Raw genomic sequence first — 24,629 nt, forward strand, 5'->3', positions numbered from 1 at the left:
CTGCACTGGCAGGAGGGTTCTTTACCACTAGCGCTACTCGGGAAGCCCTCAAATAGTATATTTGTTATTAATTCAAATATATTTTCCACTTTCCTGCTCCAACTCTTCCTCCTCCTCCAACTCTTCCTCCTCCTCCTCCAACTGTCATCTTCTTCTGGGATTCCAAATGTATGATGTTAGACAACTGATTAACCCACAACTCACTGGTGCTCTGTTCACTGTTCCTTTTTCTGTGTTTTAGTCTGTTATTTCTCTGTCATCTATTTGGATAATCTCTTTTGTAATGTCTTTAAGTACAGTAATATATTTTCTATAATGCCGTTCAGTGTACTTTTCATTTAAGATATATTTTTCACCACTAGGAGTTTCATGTCTCTCCTCCCCAAGTTTTTTGTCTACTTTCTTAAATACATGGAGTATATTCACAATAAGTCTTTGTGAATAAGTATATTCACAAGTCTGTCTTTCCTATAATCTGAATGGTTTCTCTGTCTGTTCCTGTTGACTGATTTTATTCTGCTTATGAGTCTATTTTTCTACTTCTGTGGATGATTGGTGACTTTTTTATTTAGTTCTAGCCATCTTAGATTTTACTCTGATCTGTGCTAAATTTTGTTATACTTCTTAAAATATAAAAAGTTAATTTAATGTATTTGATTCTTTAAAGAGCTCCTTTTAAGCTTTTTTTTAGGAGAGGTCCAGAGCATCCTTTACTCGAGTACTAATTTTACACCTCAAGTAAAACAAAAATATTCTATGAGGTGCCACATGACAGGAGGCTTTTCTTTCTGGTTGATTAGAGTATGAACTATCACCAAGTCATGTTAGTTCCAGGGACTCTCCTGCCTACTTGTTTTCTGTGGTTCCTTCCCCAGCTGAGGAGCTTTCTTTCCATTCATGCACAGGTGAGAACTGTGCACAGGACCCAAATAGACAGTTAAATGCAGATCTCCTGGGCTCCCCTCTTGTCCCAGCATCCTCCTCTCCACTATGTTGTCATCTAAATGTGACACATCTAAGTCTCCTCAGCTCGGCAAGTCCACCAAGCTCTGTGTGACTTTCCCTTCTCTGTTTTGTAACACGTAGAACTGTGGTGTTGGAGAAGACTCTTGAGAGTCCCTTGGACTGCAAGGAGATCCAACCAGTCCATTCTGAAGGAGATCAGCCCTCGGATTTCTTTGGAAGGAATGATGCTGAAGCTGAAACTCCAGTACTTTGGCCACCTCATTCGAAGAGTTGACTCATTGTAAAAGACTCTGATGCTGGGAGGGATTGGGGGCAGGAGGAGAAGGGGACGACAGAGGACGAAATGGCTGGATGGCATCACTGACTAGATGGACGTGAGTCTGAGTGAACTCCGGGAGTTGGTGATGGACAGGGAGGCCTGGCGTGCTGCAATTCATGGGGTGGCAAAGAGTCAGACACAACTGAGTGACTGAACTGAACTGAACTGAACTGAAATCTGTAAAGTCTCTCTAGGCAATAACCTGACCAAAGGAGGATTCACCAACTTCATGTCCTTTTTCTACAGAAACAATTTCCTGTGTTGCCTGGTTTCTAGTATTTGAAACTGTTTATCATAATTTTTTTAAAAAACAACTTAAAGGGAAAGGGCAATTCCAGGTCCTGCTATTGGAATTGGCACTAGTGGTAAAAATTTGCCTGCCAGTTCAGGAGCTGAAAGAGATGTGGGTTTAATCCCTGGATTGGAAACCTCCTATAGAGAAGGAAATGGCAACTGTTGGGAAGCGTAGTGCAAAATAGCCGTAAAAGGAGAAAGTCCTTGGGAAAATGGCAAAGGGCCAGAAGTACTCGGCTTTGCACTGCGGACAGAGAAACATCTCCTGCCTTTGGTTATGCTCGGCGCCAAGAGTTAATAATAAATAGGGATGTTACTTATGAGAGTGGGTTGTGGGATAAGCCCATGAGTCATTTAGAGCACGCTGTCCTTGAAATGTTTTTACTGATTATGTGTTAACTCCGCATGTGCTCTGCTGGCCATATACTTTAAGCTCTTTGTTCCTGCTTCTATAAAAAAGCTTGACTGCAGAAATAAACTTGTCAGTCCTTGCAAGAGACTGTCCAAGTGTCATTCTTTCAGGTTCAGTGTTACTTCCAAGTCCCGGGGAAAAAAATCCCCAAGTGGAGCCTGAACAGGGACTTGAGAGGAAGGCTGAACAAAGTGACGAGCCTCTGCAGAAAGAGGTAAGCAGGATGGGACAACATAGCAGTAAAATTCCTTTCATTTCTATAATGCATCAGTTTTTGAAACAAAACAGTGTTAATGTTTCAAGAGATCAGTTGAACGGCTGCTATCATATTTTACTGGAACAATTCATGGTTCCTAGAAGAGGGGACACTCAATCTAGACGTATAGAAAAGGGTTAAAAATAAAGTTTTGCGAGCATGTCAGCACGGGTTACCTGGTCACTCATACGGACTATTATAGAACAAATTGAAGGACATAACATTGATTTGAAGTAAAAACTATTCAATCTTTACATGAATATGAGCTTAAGGAACAAGATATGCGAGGTGCTTTGAAATATAAGAATGTTATGCTCAGACACAATCCTTAGAAAAACAACTTAGAGACATATATATACAGGATATGTCAAAACTGAAGCCACTTGGAACGGAGGTCATTTCATTCAACAGACAGCCCAAATCTAAGGTTTTTCCTTCTGCTCCTCCTGTAACAGCAATTGCTAATTTTGCTCGTACTAATCATTTCACTCCTCCTCGGGAGATGCCTGCTTGCACTTTCGCTTTCCCAATGCAATTTAATCAACCTGCCCAAGGCCAAAATACTTGGGCTAATCTAGATTTTGGCATGTTGTCTAGCTTTAAGAAAGCATGCACTCTGTATGGACCTACTTCTCCTTACTGTATAGAATTTCTCAGAGGATGGGCTGACCATTGGATGCCATATGTTTTTTTTCAAATAGCAAAGATGGTTTTAAATCCTCAAGAATTACTGCAATGGAAAATGTGGGTTAATGAGGAGGCCCGACAGCTGATAACTGATAAGCAATCTCATGGTAACCCTGCCAATTTAACCTATGATATACTCACTGGAACAAGAGCCATGGCCGATATGATTGCACAACTAGCTAATATTACCCCTTAGATGTTACATTTCATTAAAGAAACTGCCTGCAAGACATAAGCAAAGGTTGATAGCACTAATTCTGATGGTTCATTTGTTAAGATTATTCAAGGACATGAAGAGGAATATTCTCAATTTATAGGAAAATTAAAGGATGCAATTGAGAAATCTATTAAGGATGTGACTTTACAAAACATTATTTTAAAACAACTTGCTTTTGAAAATGCTAATGAGGAATGTCAATCCATGCTTAGACCAATTCGAGAGACTGGCTCTCTTATAGAATATTTGAAAGCATATAAAGATATCGGATCTATGTCCCATAGAACAAAATTGGTGGCATTGGAAACCTTTAATGTACAAAAGGCTGCTAATGCCAAATGTTTTAACTGTGGGAAGCCCAGCCATATGAAAAAACAATGCTGCATGCCAACACAGGCCAGAAAAAATAATACTACTTCTAATAAGAAGAGACCCCCAGGAGTATGTCCAAGATGTAAAAGGGGGTTCCATTGGCTGAATGAATGTCATTCTAAATTTGATAAGGATGGAAACACCTTGAACCCCGATGCACAACAACAACAACAACAACAGGGACACTGATAAAGGGGCCATCCTCTAGCCCCACTACAAAAGGAGGATCTAATGTTATGATGCTACAACTAGCTACATCTAAGAGTGCTTGCATTGATATACCTAGTCCTTATGATATGGAACTAATAGAATTATACAACCCCCACAAAATTCCCACTGGGTATTATGGCCCGATTCCACCCAGGACAATAGGACTGATTTTGGGACATAGTAGCTGCACAATGAGAGGTTTAATGGTATTGACCGGTGTTATGGACAAAGATTATGAAGGGGAAATACATATTATGGTAAATGTTGTGAAAATGGGAAATGTATACTTACAAAAAAGGGAACATTTTGCACAATTATTACTTTTACCATATGTCAAACCAATGAAGGCATCTGATAAAATTCAACAAGGAGGCTTTGGCAATACCAACCTTACTGCTGTACTCTCCGCCTTATTAAAGGAACATCTGAAACCCATCCTTACTTTATGCATATGGGGAAGAAATTTCACAGGCATATTAGATACTGGAGCTGACATTTCAATCATTAGAGCTGCAGAATGGCCCCTCAATTGGGGTAAGGTTATGGCTCCTTCTAGACTATTAGGAATAAATAAAGCTGATGCCACACAAACTTTTGTCAGTATATCCTATTTACAAGTGTATGGCCCTAATCAAATTGTAGCTTATCTTAAACCATATATTACTTATATCCCAATCAATTTATGGGGACAAGATTTTCTTGAACAAACGAAAGCCACAATTTCTTTAAATGAACCTTTTAATGGGAGCCATTGAGTTAACAATGCTGCCCCTCGATTGGGACTCTGATACCCCAGTGTGGACACCTCAGTGGTCCCTAACTAAAGAAAAATTGGCAGCTCTTATGCAATTAGTTAATGAACAATTACAAAAAGCTCATATAAAACCTTCATTTTCCCCGTGGAATTCCCCTATTTTTGTAATAAAAAAGAAATCAAGAAAATGACAAATGTTGATAGATTTAAGAAATGTTAATAATACCATGTTACCTATGGGGTCCTTATAACCCAGATTGCCCTCCCCTTCTATGGTACCAAAAGGGTGGTCTATAGTTATTACTGACTTACAAGACTGCTTTTTTTACTATACCTTTGCACCATAAAGATAGAAAACATTTTGCCTTTTCAGTTCCTTCTATAAATCACATGGCTCCTGTTAAAAGATTCCAATGGAAGGTGCTACCTCAGGGAATGATGAACTCCCCTATCATTTGCCAATATCTCATATTTGTTTTATTTCAACCCATTAGAGATAAATATCCTACTGTGTTTATAATTCATTACATGGATGATATACTTCTTTCTATGGAATCTGAATTCTGTTTGAAACAGTTATATAATGAAGTTACTACTACTTTTCAAAATCATGGCCTGCTTGTAGCACCAGATAAAATTCAATGGAAAGCACCCTTTAATTATTTAGGACACGTTATAGAATAATCTAAAATCAAACCTCAAAAAATTCAAATTTCTCTGCAATCACTATGCACGCTGAATGATTTTCAAAAATTGCTAGGAGATATTAATTGGCTACGGCCATCTGTCAGCATCCCCACCTATGCCTTACAAAATCTATTTAAAATCTTAAAGGGATCCCCCAACCCTAATAGCCCTAGGCAGCTAACAAAAGAGGCCAAAGAAGAACTGGCCTTAAGGAGAAACACATTCAACAATCTTTTTCAACTTGGCTAGATTATGATCAACCTGTTTCTTTAGATATATTCCCCATTGAACATTCACCCACTGCAATTATAGCTCAACATAGCCCAAAAGAATGGGCATATTTACACACTAAACAGTCTAAAAAAAAATTGTAGCATATATTGAGAAAATAGGGCACTTAATTGTGTCAGGAAGAAGCCATGTACAAACTTTGACTGGATTTGATCCATATGCAATACACGTTCCCTTGACAAAAAAGGAATTGCAAATTGCCTTACAGTATAACCTGACCATGCAAATGGCATTAAGTGATTTTCAGAATGTTATCTCATTTCATTTACTGAAAGGAAAATTATAGGACTTTCTACAATGTAATAAATTCATTGTAACTAATATCATTGCATCCCAGCCTATTATCAATGCACCCACCTATTTCATTGATGGCAACAAGAAAGGCATAGCAGGGATTGTCAGCCCTGATATCAAAGAGAAATTACCCACTACCTATTCTTCAGTACAAAGAGTTGAGTTATATGCTTTATATGCTCTTTTGTCGCTTCAACCATTATTATTCAATGTATATACTGATTCCAAATACCTTGCTTCCCTTTTTCCTGATTTTGTTACCGCCTTTTTATACAACCTAGATGAAGAATTATATACTCTCTTTTCACAGACTCAAGCTTTAATTCGCTCATGTATGGAACCTTTCTTTATTAAACATATACATGCTCATTCAGGTTTACCTGGCCCTCTGGTCGCAAGAAATGATGCTTTTGACAGGCTCATAGCTCCCATTTTTACATGTGCCAATGATGAACATGCTAATTTTCATACCAATGCTAACAGATTGCACTTTAAATACCATATTCCTCTCACTGAAACATGGCATATTATTAAAACCTGTGATGTCTGCGCCCCTCTGCACTTATGAACTACGATTTCAGGAGTTAATCTCCAGGGGCAACAACCTAATTCCCTTTAGCAATCTGACTTCACTCACTGCTCCTTAAAGAAAATTTTCTTTACTTTTTGTCTCAATAGATACATTTTACAACTTTATCTGGACAGTACCTGTCTCTTCAGAATCCAATAAACACGCCATTTCCACACTCTTACTCACCTTCCCCGTTATGGGGATTCCTTCTGTCTTGAAAACAGACAATGGACCTGCATTCACCTTGCATTCGTTTCATTCATTTTTATCAGAATGGAACATAACACACATTACAGGAATACCCTATAATCCTCAGGGTCAAGCCATTATTGAAAGAGCCCACTGCACCCTAAAAACTCATTTATTAAAACAGAAAGGGGGAATATGGAAGAGGAGATACACTTCTTATCCCATGAATCCTCAATTACTATTATCTTTAACTCTTTATTCCCTTAATTTTTTAAACTTAACAAAAAGTAGTTCTGATACTCATGCAGATAGACATTTTGCAGAAGACAAAAACAGCAAATTAGAAATCAATGCACCAATATGGTATAAGCAATTTTTCTTACAACTCCTAGGCAAGGGTTATGGTCTTGTCATTGAAGATGGAGAGAAAATCTGGGTTCCCCTTCACCATGTCTGCTACTGAGAAGGACCCCAAGACCGGACTCCCTCAGGAAGTTGACGTGAAGGGTCTCGTCAATGACCCTGGAGGAGCCAATGAGGAAACGCCATCATCTGAATCCTTACCCAACATGGGCTCAAGTGAAAACATGACTCGTCAGGCTGAGCAGACACTGAAGAGTACTGGAACTCCTATGAGTCCAGATAAGCTGTTTCTGGCTATGTAAACTGTTCTGAAGAGCAGGAGGAACATCATAATTGCTCCTGGTTTAATATATCAAGCATTGGAGGCTTTCATAAATCTAAGACAAGTTTCTGGACTGATAAGGACATATTTCTGAATTGGTATAACGGGGGCTTACCACCCCCACGTACCAGGATTGCCATCCCCATTGTGGGGCCAAAGCAATGGCATACTTGGAAAATTCCAGCAGCTTTAGAGCACTTTGCTAATGTTTATAGGACTACGGGTGTGTTTCTTTCTTCTAATTATACCTTCCTATACAATAGTACTGGTTATATTCAATCGTGTGTTCACCTTCTGTACTTGTTTATGGTAGGGCATTTTGATATTGACTTATCAGCCAAGATTGTCAGTTGTACTGCATGTGCATTGTATACCTGCCTTAATCACACCATTTCATATCACAATGCTAGCATTGCACTAGTTAAACAAAGATCTGAGTTATGGCTTCCCATAAACTTAACTGAGCCTTGGACTGATTCTGTATTTCTTTCTGTACTGTTGAAAACTGAGTTTAGGCGATCCAAGTGCATCCTTGGGTGGATTATTGCAGGCATCTTAAGCCTTATCTCCATTGTGACTGTAGGAACTTTGTCTGGTATGGCTTTACATAATTCTATACAAAATCATGATTTTATCACTGCTTGGCACAAAGACTCTCATGATCTGTGGACTCGACAAACTCAAATAGATCGGCAATTACAAACACGAATTAATGAGTTACAAACTGTGGTTATCTACTTAGGAGATCAAATGCAGCAACTGACTTTCTGAATATGTATACACTGTCACTGGAATTTTACTTCTTTTTGTCTGACTAACATGCCCTATACTAGCACTGAATATCCTTAGAATAAGGTTAAGGCGCATTTGCAGGATCTCACAAATAACTCAAGTTTAGACATCAATTTGTTGAAACAACAAGTTGCTAATTTTCAAGTTAGGGTGCCTAAGGAATTGTATAGTACTCAATTCTATGATACTTTAACCAAAACCCTATCGTCTCTAGACCCTAGAGCTTGGCTTTCAGGAAGCAATATTTTTATATATGTATTAATCACTCTGCTCTTTTTGTCATTGATTATAGGATACAGAAGTCTCTACTCAAGACTCCACGCCTCCCACAATAGAGTCCAACTAGCAGCCGCTGTGCTTAATTTAAAAACAAAAGGAGGATATGTGGAGAAGCCTAGTGCAAAATAGCCGTAAAAGGAGAAAGTCCTTGGGAAAATGGCAAAGGGCCAGAAGTACTCGGCTTTGCACTGCGGACAGAGAAACATCTCCTGCCTTTGGTTATGCTTGGCACCAAGAGTTAATAATAAATAGGGATGTTACTTATGAGAGCGGGTTGTGGGATAAGCCCATGAGTCATTTAGAACACACTGTCCTTGAAATGTTTTTACTGATTATGTGTTAACTCCGCATGTGTTCTACTGGCCGTATACTTTAAGCTCTTTGTTCCTGCTTCTATAAAAAAGACTTGACTGCAGAAATAAACTTGTCAGTCCTTGCAAGAGACTGTCCGAGTGTCATTCTTTCAGGTTCGTCACTTCCAAGTCCCAGGGAAAAAATCCCCAACAGCAACCCACTCCAGTATTCTTGCCTGAGAAATCCCATGGACAGAGGAGCCTGGTGGGCTACAATCCATGGGGCTGCAAAGAACTGGACATGACTGAGCACTGTTGGAATTGCATGGTGGCCAGAAACACAAATGCAGATTTTTCTTTTATTAACCTCTGTTCATTCAGGAAGTATACACTAGTTTCAAGTAGCCTAAATAGAATGAAATTAAAATAACAAATCTAAATGTTACCAAAAGTCTTAATATATATTAAATCCAATATAATTTCATTTTTTATAAAAGTCTAGATTAGAAACTGGAAAAAATGTACCACTCTAGAGTAACACATATATGCTAACTTATGTTACAGAATATATTAATAAGCCCCAAGAGTACATCTATTCCCCAAGAAGAGCAGAAATGATATACAGTGACACATTAAAAAACACTGAATTATGAATGAATGAAGAGTTCATTTAAAAGTTCACTTATTCTCCAAATAATTTAAGCCATGTCTACATAAATAGAAAAACTGTATTAATTTTGATCTATCTAAAAGTATCAAAAAGTAAGATATCTAGTGGGGCCAGTCAGCACAAGTGTATTATTTTGCAATTTTAATTACCATTGTGTATAAGATTAACCTATTACAATAGCTATTTTTACATTATAATAATAACCATATGAATAAAATAAACATCAATTGTAAATTGTGCTCCAAACATCAATTGTAAACTGTGTTCCATCAATTGTAAAACTTTTTCCATTTACAAGGGTATTTTTTTGTTTTGTTAGGGATATGGGGACAAATTAACTACTTAAGAGATATCATTAACAAATAACGTTAAAAGAAGAACTAAGCTTTAGTTTTTAAATTATATTAAAGACAATTATTGGGGGCTTATCTGGTAGCTCAGCTGGTAAAAAATCCACCTGCAATGCAGGAGACCCCAGTTCAATTCCTGGGTTGGGAAGATCTGTTGGAGAAGGGATAGGCTCTCCACTCCAGTATTCTTGGGCTTTCCTGTTGGCTCAACTAGTAACAAATTTACCTGCAATGTGGGAGACCTGGGTTTGATCCCCAGGAGAAGGGAATGGCTACCCATTCCAATATAATTATATTGACAAAGGTAGTAATCTATCAGTAAGATAATCTTACAAAAATGACACATAAGCTTTGTAGTTATCTCCTATCTTATCTGACTTGCATAATTAAAAGGCTATATAAATTTATAAGCTCAGAAATTAGCAGTGCAGACATAACTGTACATGGGATATTTTTCTAAGAATATTAATATATAAATTGTATCTAGAGATAAAAACATTAAATTGTTTGAATCTCTCTATACTCTTCATGATGACTATTATATGAAGCAAAATGAAGAGATAATAAAATTAACTCACTAGGATTTAAAATCATACTACTTTCTAGCCTCTGGAACTAAAGTATAACCAGCTGATTGACTCTTTGAATAAAAAAACAAAGAACCATGGAATATAATGAAACAACGTGAATATTTTTTCTGTAAAGGATTCCAATGTTTTGTCAGTGTCTATACCTTTGTCTCGGAGAAGGCAATGGCAACCCACTCCAGTACTCTTGCATGGAAAATCCCATGGACGGAGGAGCCTGGTAGGCTGCAGTCCATGGGGTCGCTAGGAGTCGGACACGACTGAGCGACTTCACTTTCACTTTTTACTTTCCTGCATGGAGAAGGAAATGGCAACCCACTCCAGTGTTCTTGCCTGGAGAATCCCAGGGACGGGGGAGCCTGGTGGGCTGCCATCTATGGGGTCGCACAGAATCGGACACGACTGAAGCGACTTAGCATACCTTTGTCAAATATCGAATAGTGCTATAAATCAATCATTCGAGTAGGAAAAGAAAATTATTCTAATCATAGATCTTAATGATGAGTAGGATTTTTCTTTTTTATGTTGTCTGTTTCCTGATCATGAAAGTCTACTTTCTGGTGAATTCAAAATGTATTCACTAAAGACAAATATTTGTGCTTTCAGACTGCTTGAAATGAAATCAGTAAAATGAGTTTGGAAATAATGAGGGGGAGGGGGAGGAAGAATGAGGAGAAATTATTCCACATAAAAAACCATAGGATAGTCTCAAGCCTGAATATTCTTTAGAGGGTCAAGTTTGTCTTTTTCTTGTAAATATATGACTTGTCACAGATTCTCCTTTAAATATTACAGTATTTATTAAAAGATGGGAATACCAGACCACCTTGCCTGCCTCCTGAGAAACCTGTATGCAGGACAAGAAGCAACAGTAAAAACTGGGCATGGAACAACGGACTGGTTTCAAACTGGGAAATATGCAAGGCTATATATTGTCACCTTGGTTTTTTAGCGTATATGTAGATATATCATGCAAAATGCTGAGCTGAATAACTCACATGCCGGAATCAGATTTGCTGAGAGAAATATCAGCAACCTCAGATATGCAGATGATACCACCTTAATGGGAAAAAATGAAAAGGAACTAAAGATCCTTTTGATAAAGGTGAAAGAGGAGAGTTAAAAAGCTGGCTTAAAACTCAACATTCAAAAACTGATAAATGGCATCTGGTCCAATCACTTCATGGAAAATACATGGGAAAGAGTGGAAAGGGTAACAGATTTCATTTTCTTGGGCTCCAAAATAACTGCAGATGGTGACTGCAGCCAGGAAATTAAAAGACGCTTGCTCCTTGGATAAAAGCTATGCCAAACCTAGACAGTGTATTAACAAGCAGAGACATCACTTTGCTGACAAGGGTCTGTTTAGTCAAAGCTTCGGTTTCTCCAGTAGTCTTGTATGGATGTGGAGTTGGACCATAAAGAAAGCTGAGTGCTGAAGAATTTATGCTTTTGAACTGTGGTGCTGGAGAAGCCTCTTGAGAGTCCCTTGGACAGCAAGGAGATCAAATCAGTCAATTCTAAAGGAAATGAACCCTGAATATTCATCAAAAAGACTGATACTGAAGCTGAAGCACCAATATTTTTACCACCTGATGCAATGAGTTGACTCACTGGAAAAGACCATGATGCTGGGAAAGATTGAGGGCAAGAGGAGAAGGGGGTGACAGAGAATGAGATGGTTGGTTGGTATCACCAAGTCAATTGACATGAATTTGAAAAAATTCAGGGAAATAGTGAAGGACAAGGAAACCTGGCATGCTTCAGTTCCTGGGGTTGCAAAGAGTTCGACACAACCTACTGACTGAACAACAATGATCAGTTCATAGTTAAATTTATATTCAATTGTATCTGCTTATTTTGGAAATGTCCAAATTGTAGCAGAAATATTCTTGCCTGGAGAATCCTAGGGACGGAGGAGCCTGGTGGGCTGCCGTCTATGGGGTCGCACAGAGTCGGACATGACTGAAGCAACTTAGCAGCAGCAGCAGCAGCAGATTGACTTATTCCAAATACCTTTTTTTCTCTACACTCTCTGTCTGAGATTCAGTGTTAATGTTTTGTTCCTATGTTTCAATGTTTGGATTATCAAAGATATTTATACTTAGTTACTTTCCATCATCTTGTTCTTCATTTTTATTCCTCGCACCCAACAATTAATCTGCAGCCTTTTTAAAGCCTCTGTGGGAGAAAAAGTCTGTTTTCTAGGCCACTAAGTCATCTCCCACTCTTTGCGACTCTGTGGCTTGTAGTTCACCAGGCTATTCTAAATAGTTCTTTCTCCATAAGACACAGCAAGCTGGTGCATCAGGATTCACTTCTAAATAGTCATCGATTTTACTGGTGTAGATGGGACAAAGATCAGAGAAGGAATGCTCATATAACAATTTTAAAACCAGGAACCTTTACAGGATCATCAAATTGATGATCAAAGTAATTATTAAAATAAACAAGTTGCTTAGCTACCAACATCAGAATCCATTCTAGCAAGTTTCAGCAGAAAGGGACATGGAAAGGATGTTAGGAGGGTCACAAGATAGTTAAAGACCTTAGAACCAAGCTTGACTATTAAATAGCTAGGAAGAATTTGAGCAAAATTTGTGTTGATAAAATATGAATAAAGTACATAATTTACAATTTTATATCTTGAAGAAATATTACAACATGACTACAACTAGGTAAATACCACTAACATATATCTATCCATGCTCAGTCACTCAGTTGTTTCTGACTCTTTGCAACCCTTTGAACTGTAGCCTTCCAGGCTCCTCTGTCCATAAGATTTACCAAGCAAGAATACTGGAGTGGGTTGCCCATTTTCTCCTCCAGAGGATCTTCCCAAGCCCAGTTCTCTTGTGTTTCCTGCATTGCAGATGGTTTCTTTACCCACTTAGCCCCTGGGGAAGCCCAAATACCACTACAGCATCAAGTATAACTTCTTCATCACCCACAAGCCTCATTTTCCCCTCTCCACATTGCAGTTCCATTTCTCCTTCCCAAATTTAACTGCTGCTTTGACTTCTAACTCCATAGTTTCTCATTTTTAAAACTATATAAAGGGAAACACGGAGAAGGCAATGGCACCCCACTCCAGTACTCTTACCTGGAAAATCCCATGGATGGAGGAACCTGGTAGGCTGCAGTCCATGGGGTTGCTAAGAGTTGGACACGACTGAGCGACTTCACTTTCACTTTTCACTTTCATGCATTGGAGAAGAAAATGGCAACCCACTCCAGTGTTCTTGCCTGGAGAATCCCAGGGATGGGGGAGCCTGGTGAGCTGCCATCTATGGGGTCGCACAGAGTCAGACACGACTGAAGCGACTTAGCAGCAGCAGCAAAGGGAAACATGCAATATGTAGTGTGGCTTAAAATAAAATAAAATAAAATAATTAAACATCATGTTTTGAATGTTTCATCCAGTTTGTTGGATGTAGCTGGAGATTAACCATTTCCATTACTGTGTGTTGCTGCTAGATCATAGAATCTGCCTACTTGTAACATCAATAGATATTGCAAAATGCAGATTACACCATGAAAAGTAATGTTTTTGCTTTATGTTTGCCTTAGAAAACCATAAATACTAGAGTGGAAATGAGAACAATAAAAGAGTACTCAAGGAATATTGGGCAAGGAATAGTAGTTATGTATTTGTGATCAAGTGGAAATTTTATTTTACTTTGCAAATATGCCCTTTGTTAAACCCAGCACCTTTATAGACTACAAATTTTAAGCATAATTTCAAGATGTATGTGTTATTAATATTCACAAAAATAACCACCTTTTCTATCAATTTGAGTTTATTTAAATGCATTAACTCTCATACGATTTATAATCACACACATCTTCCTTTTTTCAGCAGTATTAATGCCAAAATAAAATTTTCTTCTAAGGAAGACTTAAAATTCTGAGCATAGTGATCTCAGTTTCTGTAATAAATCTAATGATGTCTGTAAATTTTAACATAACCCAGACAGTGTTTAGAGAAACCAGGTGATTATGTGAGATTTATTGTTTATCATTTAATTATTGTTTGAATTTAATGACTATTGTTGATATTAATCAGTGTTTAAAATTAAAATACACAGATTTAAAATACTTTTTAAAGTCAATTTTCATAGAATATTATAGGAAATATTAAATATGAAATCACATTTAAAAGCATATTTAATAATTTCCTCTATCAGATCATAAATTTGTTATCAGTTACAACTTTCATCTCAAACTTAGAATTGGGCTGTTGAAGAAATAATTGTGGATAAAACACATAAATAAAGCAGTGTTCTATGCCATATACAATAATAATGCTTCTTTGAATTATTAGAAGCATTCACAAGACTCTACAAATTAAATGTGTGAAGGATACTTCAGTTCAGTCACTTAGTCATGTCCAACTCTTTGCAGCTTCATGAACCACAGCACACCAGGCCTCCCTGTACATCTCCAACTCCCAGAGTCCACCCAAACCCATGTGCATTGAGTCGGTGATACCATCCAACCATCTCATCCTCCGTCATCCCCTTCTCCTCCTGCCCTCAATCTTCCCCAGCATCAGGGTCTTTTCAAATGCGTCAGGTCTTCACAACAGGTGGCCAAAGTACTGGAGTTTAAGCTTCAACATCAGTCCTTCCAATGAACACCCAGGACTGATCTCCTTTAGAATGGACTGGCTGGATCTCCTAGCAGTCCAAGGGACTCTCAAGAGTCTTCTCCAACACCACACTTCCAAAGCATCAATTCTTCGGTGCTCAGCTTTCTTTATAGTCCAACTCTCACATCCATACATGACTACTAGAAAAACCATAGCCTTGACTATACAGACCTTTGTTTACAAAGTAATGTCTCTGATTTTTAACATGCTGTCTAGGTTGGTTATAACTTTCCTTCCAAGGAGCAAGCGTTTTTTAATTTCATGGCTGCAGTCACCATCTGCAGTGATTTTCGAGCCCAGAAAAATAAAGTCAGCCACTGTTTCCACTGTTCCCACTTTCTCCACTTTAGTAAGCATACTTAGTAAATTAAAAATTTTAATTAAAAATATAATACACCAAAATATTTTAACAATTATAAATTGATATTAACTCAGTTCTTATGGGGGTGCAATAAAGTGTCTCTTGCTTTACATAAATTAGTTCATATATTTAAAACAACACTGTGATTCAGTTTATATCATCCCCACTTTAGAGAGGTATAGTAGTTTATCAAAGTTTATACAGTTAGTAAGTTAGAAGTGTGACCTACATGTAATTTACATTGAAATTCCTCAACCTTAGATACTTTATGTTCAGATTTCTTAAAATGGCTCTGAAAATGAATTTATTTCTCTACCAATATATTTTTAATCTGTGTAAAGTCATCAATGGCTTGAAAAAACTTTGTTTAACTGCATTTTATTTTAATGTAAAAACAAATGTCCTTTTTAGTTTGTGGATTTCTATTGCTCTTAGTTGTTAAACACATCACAGTGTCACAAAAGCTACCTAACCTATGTACCAAAATAAAATGCATGGTGACATCTAGTGACTTCTACATTTTAGGAAGCTGCATTTTTTTCTTTTTTCTTTTTTTTTTTTAAACTGGAACATAGTGTATGTATTAAAGTACATAATTATTTTTGAAACCATAACATTTAGTAGAATATTTTCTTAACTGATTGTGATGTTTTAGAGAACTTTTTCTTCCTTTTTCTTTTTTTAATAAAAACTCATTGTGACTGAAATGGGACATTGCACACAGAACAGTTAACTGGTAGAACTACTAGGGTGGTAATACCCCAAAGAAGTGTGTATCTCCAGATACACACTGGAGAAGCTTAATGCATTTGGAAACCAGAAAGCAAGCTGGTTCTCCACTGATATTTATACTAAGAGTGGACAAACTGAATGAAGAATGGAAGTAAAACGTCAATCTCTACATCATGTTTTCTGATCCTCTCTTGATTTAAAGAGATACAGTGTACCAGTTTTGTGCAATCTTTTCTCTTCATTGTACTTATCCTCTTAATCTCAGCTTGTGTGTGCTTAGTTGCTCAGTCATGTCCAACTCTTTTCTAGCTTGCCTGATAGGTTTATCTAGACTCTTGCAGCTACGCATGTGATTGTTCACAAGCTCCCCACCGTGAGAGACACGGAAAGCCTAAAACATTCTAAAAATCTAGAGCCTTTCAAAGATTTAAAAACTATTAGAGTAGTGCTGATGTACGATTTCATTGTTAAGCCAATGCTTGCTGCCAAGTTCCCATATCCCTTAACCATTGTGCACCTGGGAGTGCATTAGTTAACATAGTTGGAATGTAAGAAAAACAAGTAGTAGCCTTGGAATTAACCACATCAGACCTTTGAGCTAATTGGTTCTTCCTTTGTTGTAACTCACTGCACTTTTGCTCCGTGAGAATGTAACTCTGTTTAGCACTTTCTGAGGCTGACATAGATTAGAAATATAAAGAAAAAACACTTCAAGGGAAAATAAGTTTTCTGGTTGAGTAGCCTTTATCAAAAAAGAGTCATAAAATGTCCACAGGCCTCCAAGGCCAGAAGATTATGTACACAACATTGTTTATGGGAAAGATATGCAGAAAAAATCCTGGTTCCAATAAAGACAAAACAGATGTAATGTTTGGGCTGACTCTGTATGACTTTTGCATCTTTCATTTCCCTCTATGTACAAGTCAGGGTATAAAAGTCGGTTTTTTTTTTTGTTTTTTTTTTTAACTTTCTTTCTTTTTTTTTTTTAATTTTATTTTATTTTTAAACTTTACAATATTGTATTGGTTTTGCCAAATATCAAAATGAATCTGCCACAGGTATACATGTGTTCCCCATCCTGAACCCTCCTCCCTCCTCCCTCCCCATTCCATCCCTCTGGGTCATCCCAGTGCACCAGCCCCAAGCATCCAGTATCGTGCATCAAACCTGGACTGGCGACTCGTTTCATACAAGATATAATACACGTTTCAATGCCATTCTCCCAAATCTTCCCACCCTCTCCCTCTCCCACAGAGTCCATAAGACTGTTCTATACATCAGTGTCTCTTTAGCTGTCTCGTATACAGGGTTATTGTTACCATCTTTCTAAATTCCATATATATGTGTTAGTACACTGTATTCCTTTTGAAAATAAAGTTATGGGCCTTGCTTACTGAAGCTTAGTCTCCCCGTGTCATTCTTTTTTCCTTTTCTCTCTTTTTCTCTCTCTGTTCTTCTTTCAGGATGACTCCTTGGAATACAGGAGCTTTATTGGCTTTCTGTGTAAACCAAGGAAGATCAAGCCTCTGTTCTCGCCACTTTGCTATCCTTTTGCCTATGCCATCATCCTGAGGGTACCCCTGTATCCTGCTGGGGCTGGACCCCGGCAAGGGGAAGAGAACGTACTTTCTCATCTAGTTCAATCCAATTCTGAATGCATCTTTTGAAAAAGAAGGATTTGCATACACTAAAAAAAAAAAAGTCTTCCTTTTAAAATGTGTTGCATAATCAGTGTCAGTGGATTCATGGGAATTGGTTGGGACTGTTAAGAATATCTTTGGAAAAAAAAATATCCTTGAGGTTCATTAATTTTCAAGGAACTGTTCAAGTGCTACATGAAGACCTGGGGACCTTGGTGGCTGACTTAACAAAAGCTGCTATGAAGGGACCATTCAGTTTCCTAGTGATGCAAAACAGAACTGCTCAGAGGGCAGGATCTGCTTATCAAGAGCTGGAGAAAGGAAACTCTTCATCTACGAAGAAGATGCTGTACTAAGTTGCTTCAGTCATGTCCAACTCTGCGACACTATGGGCTGTAGCCTACCAGGCTCCTCTGTCCATGGGATACTTCAAGAAGGAATACTGGAGTGGGTTGCTTTGCCCTCTTACAGGGGATCTTCCAGACCCAGGGTTCAAACTTCCATCTTTTAGTCTGCTGCATTGGCAGGAGTGTTCTTTACCACTGGAGCCCCCTGGAAAGTCTAAGAAGAAGATACTGTGTTCATGTTTAGAGACTAATCATAGTGTGATGTGCTCTGTTAATTCTAAACTGGAAAGAAAACTGTCCTGGAAACAATATCTCAGTCCTTCTAAACTTGGCATATGTGAGAAATATGTTTTATTTTCTCTCTTCTTAAACAAGTTGTATTGGGTCAAAAATTTAAAGTGAGCAATTGAATCAAAACTAAGTACTCTTTAGTCTATACACATGCAAGTTTAGACAATATGTGGAATGAATAAAAATATATCAAATTATGAAATATTATTCTTGGGACTTACTTGCTCCTTGAAACTGTATTTTTTTAAAATAATATTAGTTCAATAAAAAAATAAAATGTGTGAGGGGTATTTTTTTGCAAAGCAAATTACTTCCGTCCTTCATGTTTCTGAAATTTAAACTTAGTTTTCACTGGCATAAACATTTAGGTAAAGAATACCATTAAGGTATGAATGTGATTGGTGATAGAAGCAAGGTCTGATGCTATAAAGAACAATATTGCATAGGAACCTGGAATGTCAGGTCCATGAATCAAGGCAAATTGGAAGTGGTCAAACAAGAGATGGCAAAAGTGAATGTCGACATTCTAGGAATCAGCGAACTAGAATGGACTGGAATGGGTGAATTTAACTCAGATGACCATTATATCTACTACTGCGGGCAGGAATCCCTCAGAAGAAATGGAGTAGCTATCATGGTCAACAAGAGAGTCCGAAATGCAGTACTTGGATGCAATCTCAAAAATGACAGAATGATCTCTGTTCATTTCCAAGGCAAACCATTCAATATCACAATAATCCAAGTCTATGCCCCAACCAGTAATGCTGAAGAAGCTGAAGTTGAACGGTTCTATGAAGACCTACAAGACCTTTTAGTACTAACACCCAAAAAGGATGTCCTTTTCATTATAGAGGACTGGAATGCAAAGATAGGATGTCAAGAAACACCTGGAGTAACAGGCAAATTTGGCCTTGGAATACGGAATGAAGCAGGGCAAAGACTGATAGAGTTTTGCCAAGAAAATGCACTGGTCATAGCAAACACCCTCTTCCAAAAACACAAGAGAAGACTCTACACATGGACATCACCAGATGGTCAACACCAAAATCAGACTGATTATATTCTTTGCAGCCAAAGATGGAGAAGCTCTATACAGTCAACAAAAACAAGGCCAGGAGCTGACTGTGGCTCAGATCATGAGCTCCTTATTACCAAAATCAGACATAAATTGTAGAAAGTAGGGAAAACCACTAGACAATTCAGGTATGACCTAAATCAAATCCCTTATGATTATACAGTGGAAGTGAGAAATAGTTGTAAGGGCCTAGATCTGATAGATAAAGTACCTAATGAACTGTGGAATGAGGTTTGCGACATTGTACAGGAGACAGGGATCAAGATCATCCCCATGGAAAAGAAATGGAAAAAAGCAAAATGGTTCTCTAGGGAGGCCTTACAAATAGCTATAAAAAGAAGAGAAGTGAAAAGCAAAGGAGAAAAGGAAAGATATAAGCATCTTAATGCAAGAGTTACAAAGAATATCAAGAAGAGATAAGAAAGCCTTCCTCAGTTATCAATGTAAAGAAATAGAGGAAAACAACAGAGTGGGAAAGACTAGAGATCTCTTCAAGAAAATTAGAGATATCTAGGGAACATTTCAGGCAAAGATGGGCTCGATAAAGGACAGAAATGGTATGGACCTAACAGAAGCAGAAGATATCAAGAAGAGGTGGCAAGAATACACAGAAGAACTGTACAAAAAAGATCTTCATGACCCAGATAATCACGATCATGTGATCATTGACCTAGAGCCAGACATCCTGGAATGTGAAGTCAAGTGGGCCTTAGAAAGCATCACTACAAACAAAGCTAGTGGAGATGATGGAATTCCAGATGAGCTCTTTCAAATCCTGAAAGATGATGCTGTGAAAGTGCTGCACTCAATATTCCAGCAAATTTGGAAAACTCAGCACTGGCCACAGGACTGGAAAGGGTCAGTTTTCATTCCGATCCCAAAGAAAGGCACTGCCAAAGAACGCTTAAGCTACCCACAATTGCACTCATCTCACATGCTAGTAAAGTAATGCTCAAAATTCTCCAAGCCAGGCTTCAGCAATACATGAACCGTGAACTTCCTGATGTTCAAGTTGGTTTTAGAAAAGGCAGAGGAACCAGAGATCAAATTGCCAACATCCACTGGATCGTGGAAAAAGCAAGAGAGTTCCAGAAAAACATCTATGTGTGCTTTATTGACCGTGCCAAAGCCTTTGACTGTGTGGATGACAAGAAACTGTGGAAAATTCTGAAAGAGATAGGAATACCAGACCACCTGACCTGCCTCTTAAGAAACCTATATGCAGGTCAGGAAGCAACAGTTAGAACTGGACATGGAACAACAGACTGGTTTCAAATAGGAAAAGGAGTATGTCAAGGCTGTATATTGTCACCCTGCTTATTTAACTTATATGCAGAATACATCATGAGAACGCTGGGATGGAAGAAACACAAGCTGGAATCAAGATTGCCGGGAGAAATCTCAATAACCTCAGATATGCAGATGACACCACCCTTATGGCAGAAAGTGAAGATAACTAAAAAGCCTCTTGATGAAAGTGAAAGTAGAGAGTGAACAAGTGGCTTAAAGCTCAACATTCAGAAAACGAAGATCATAGCATCCAGTCCCATCACTTCATGTAAATAGAGGGGAAAAAGTAGAAACAGTGTCAGACTTTATTGTTCTGGGCTCCAAGATCACTGCAGATGGTGACTGCAGCCATGAAATTAAAAGACACTTACTCCTTGGAAGGAAAGTTATGATCAACCTACATAGCATATTCAAAAGCAGAGACATTACTTTGCCAACAAAGGTCCATCTAGTCAAGGCTATGGTTTTTCCTGTGGTCATGTATGGATGTGAGAGTTGGACTGTGAAGAAGGCTGAGCACTGAAGGATTGATGGTTTTGAACTGTGGTGTTGGAGAAGACTCTTGAGAGTCCCTTGGACTGCAAGGAGATCCAGCCAGTCCATTCTGAAGGAGATCAGCCCTGGGATTTCTTTGGAAGGAATGATGCTAAAGCTGAAACTCCAGTACTTTGGCCACCTCATGCAAAGAGTTGCCTCATTGGAAAAGACCCTGATGCTGGGAGGGATTGGGGGCAGGAGCAGAAGGGGAGACAGAGAATGCGATGGCTGGATGGCATCATTGAGTCGATGGACGTGAGGCTGTGTGAATTCCGGGAGTTGGTGTTGAACAGGGAGGCCTAGCGTTGCTGCGTTTCATGGGGTCGCAAAGAGTTGAACATGACTAAGCGACTGAACTGAACTGAACAACGGTATTGGCCCAAAGGACAATCTTTGAGGATTGATAATATCAGAGTATTAATGTTTTTGAGAGAAGTATTAAGAGTTATGTGGTCCTGTTCACACCCATGCCATCGTCTCTTCTATTATGTCTCTTGAAGTTTATTGTTTAGCTTCTACTTGAGGGCTTTCAAAATGTAGTAGTTTACAATACAGCACATTTCATAATTATTCTGTTCAGAAAATAAAGTTAATATGAAACAGTGTGTAACAGTCTTAATAACTGACCAGAATGCTCTGTTTTTCCAAATCCCATTACCCCATCTGGATGTAAATAACTGCATATTTTTGACAATGCATATCCTCCATATAGGAACACAGTATATCTTTCCATTTGCTCTATTTCAATTTTATATTTTTAAATAAAATTTAATATATTCCTTATATAATTCTTGTACTTTCTGATTATTTTTTTCTGGAGCTGTTAGGGGAAGCTCATCAACTGAAACCGCCCACCCTGACCAGGCACCATAGAAACCATTTGCATGAGTTAATTTACAACAGGAGGTCCTGGTAAGGAACACAGAACTAATAAGCCACCACCAACCAGAAGAGTCTGGGAAATGTAAAAAGGAAACCACGTATCCAACCACCTCCCAGATCTCCTCACTGGCAACCATCTTGGCTGAGCAATGCGTGTCCCACCAGGAAGGACTCTGAGTCAGAATGATTGGCCAAAGACAACCAGAAACTAATCCCATTACCATAAAACCCAAGACTGCAAGCTATGTGGTAAAGCAGTTCTCCTGGATTCTCTTACCCTACTGCTCCCTGCCCAGGTGCCCTTTCCAAAAACGCCTCTTGTTTGGCAACATGTGTGTTTCCTAGAAAATCCATTTCTTAGTGTTAGACAAGAGCCTACTCTTGGGCCCTAGAAAGGGCCCCCTAACAGCTTCCTGCAACACAGCTTTTAGATTGTATTTTTGTTTTGTTTTTTCATTATTGTGAACAAGACTCTCTCCGTTTTTATTAACAACAACAACTAAATAGGCATTTAAAAATATTAAATGCTTATAATATAATTTCACAATCCAGTGGAAGAATCCTTTCTTCAGTAGCCTCACATGTATACATTGGGTCTGTGTGTATTCATGACAAGGGTGTTTGTACTTTATAAGGTGAAGGGCCCAGTGTGTAAAATGAATATATCCATTCAATATATTCATTCTATAAATGATTTAAGCAACTTTAAAATATAAAACACCATGTGAGACAATGGCATGTTAAAAAAAAAAAAAAAGTTACTCATCCTAGTAGTAATTTTGTTTTTAATAGGACTAAGAAATACTTACAGAAGCAAAAGAAAAACAAAATATTGCTATAGGTCACATGGGTGAAGCAAACACCTTATAATATTAAAGGAAGAACTTGGGGACCAAATCAACCAAAATGCACTATAACACCCCGGGTATCTACAATAAGACTACAAAATGGAGATCACTATCCCAAATCTAGAAACATTCATGGAACTCTGCTGCTGCTACTGCTGCTAAGTCACTTCAGTCGTGTCCGACTCTTTGTGACAGCATAGACGGCAGCCCACCAGGCTCCCCCGTCCCTGGGATTCTCCAGGCAAGAACACTGGAGTGGGTTGCCATTTCCTTCTCCAATGCAGGAAAGGGAAAAGTGAAAGTGAAGTCGCTCAGTCATGTCCGACCCTCAGCGACCCCATGGACTGCAGCCCACCAGGCTCCTCTGTCCATGGGATTTTCTAGGCAGGAGTACTGGAATGGGGTGCCATTGCCTTCTCCGTTCATGGAACTCTAGACAAACCCAAATCTAGAAACATTAATGGAAACCTAGACAACACAGACAACTACAGCTAGACTGTGAGTCCAGACCTCACAAACTAACCGAAGAAAGTACCATGGTGGGAATTAACCTTATATAGTAGACAAGTTTAAGGTATATATAAAGAAATTGGGAACATGTGATTTTATATACAACTGTAATGACTTATCAATAAATCAATTATTTACTAATTTAATTACCATTTTACTAAATCTTCCATATATATGTGTGTGCATGAGGAGTCACTTCAGTTGTGTCTGACCCTTTGTGGCTCTATGGACTATAGCCCACCAGGCTTTTCTGTCTATGGGATACTCCAGGAAAGAATACTGGAGTGGGTTGCTATTTTCTTTTTCAGGGTATCTTCCCAAACCAGGGATTGAGCCCATATCTCTTGCATTGCAGAAAGATTCTTTACCACTGAGCCAGCTGGGAAGCCCTATATATGTGTGTGTGTGTGTGTGTGTGTGTGTGTGTGTGTGTGTGTATAATATTTCTTTTTGCCTTTTCATAAATCATTGTGGTTGGTGACTGCAGCCATGAAATTAAAAGGTACTTGCTTCTTGGAAGAAAAGCTATGACAAACCTAGACAGCATATCACTTTAGATATCACTAAAATATTTCACTTTAGAAAAAGCAGACATACCACTTACTAACAAAGGTCCATATAGTCAAAGCTATGATTTTTCCAGTAGTCACATATAGATATGACATTAAGAAGGCTGAGTGCTGAAGAATTGATGTTACTGAATTTTGATGCTGGACAAGATTCTTGAGAGTCCCTTGGACAGCAAGGAGATCAAACCAGCCAATCCTAAAGAAAATCAACCCTGAATAGTCATTGAAAGTACTGATGCTAAAGCTCCAATACTTTGGCCACTTGATGTGATGAGCCAACTCACTGGAAAGGACCTGATGCTGGGGAAGATTGAGGGCAAGAAGAGACGGAGTCAACAGAGGATGAGATGTTTGGATGGCATCACCAAGTCAATGGACATGAGTTTGAGCAAACTCAGCGAGAAAGTGAAGGACAGGGAACCTGTCGTTTTTCAGTTCATGGGGTTGCAGAGAGTCAGACATAACTTGGCAACTGGACAACAACATAAAATGTTTCTACTGTCTGTTAAGATCATGTGGTTGATCCTGTGAATAGTGGAGGAAAAATAACTTCTAATATTATGATTTCCAAATATTTTTCACACTTGTCTCATAGACCCTAATCCTATCAAGGAAAATTCTCATTAAATACTTGCTGAGTGACAGCCTGAACTCACTTGACTGAATAAAGTGAAATGAAAGTGGAAATAAATAAGTTTGTTAAATGTGGTAGGAGTAGGAT

The 24,629-nt window shown here is 38.3% G+C and overlaps 1 long non-coding RNA gene across 1 annotated transcript; it reads left to right on the top strand.

The window, feature by feature from the left end:
- Positions 1-1,716: 1,716 nt before the first annotated feature.
- On the top strand, positions 1,717-8,715 carry LOC112585122. Its single transcript, XR_003109525.2, has 3 exons — positions 1,717-2,205; positions 6,912-7,427; positions 8,289-8,715. It is a non-coding gene; the product is annotated as an uncharacterized LOC112585122 (long non-coding RNA).
- Positions 8,716-24,629: the final 15,914 nt, after the last annotated feature.

This window comes from Bubalus bubalis, chromosome 5, assembly GCF_019923935.1.
Source record: "Bubalus bubalis isolate 160015118507 breed Murrah chromosome 5, NDDB_SH_1, whole genome shotgun sequence".
NCBI classification, from domain to species: domain Eukaryota; kingdom Metazoa; phylum Chordata; class Mammalia; order Artiodactyla; family Bovidae; genus Bubalus; species Bubalus bubalis.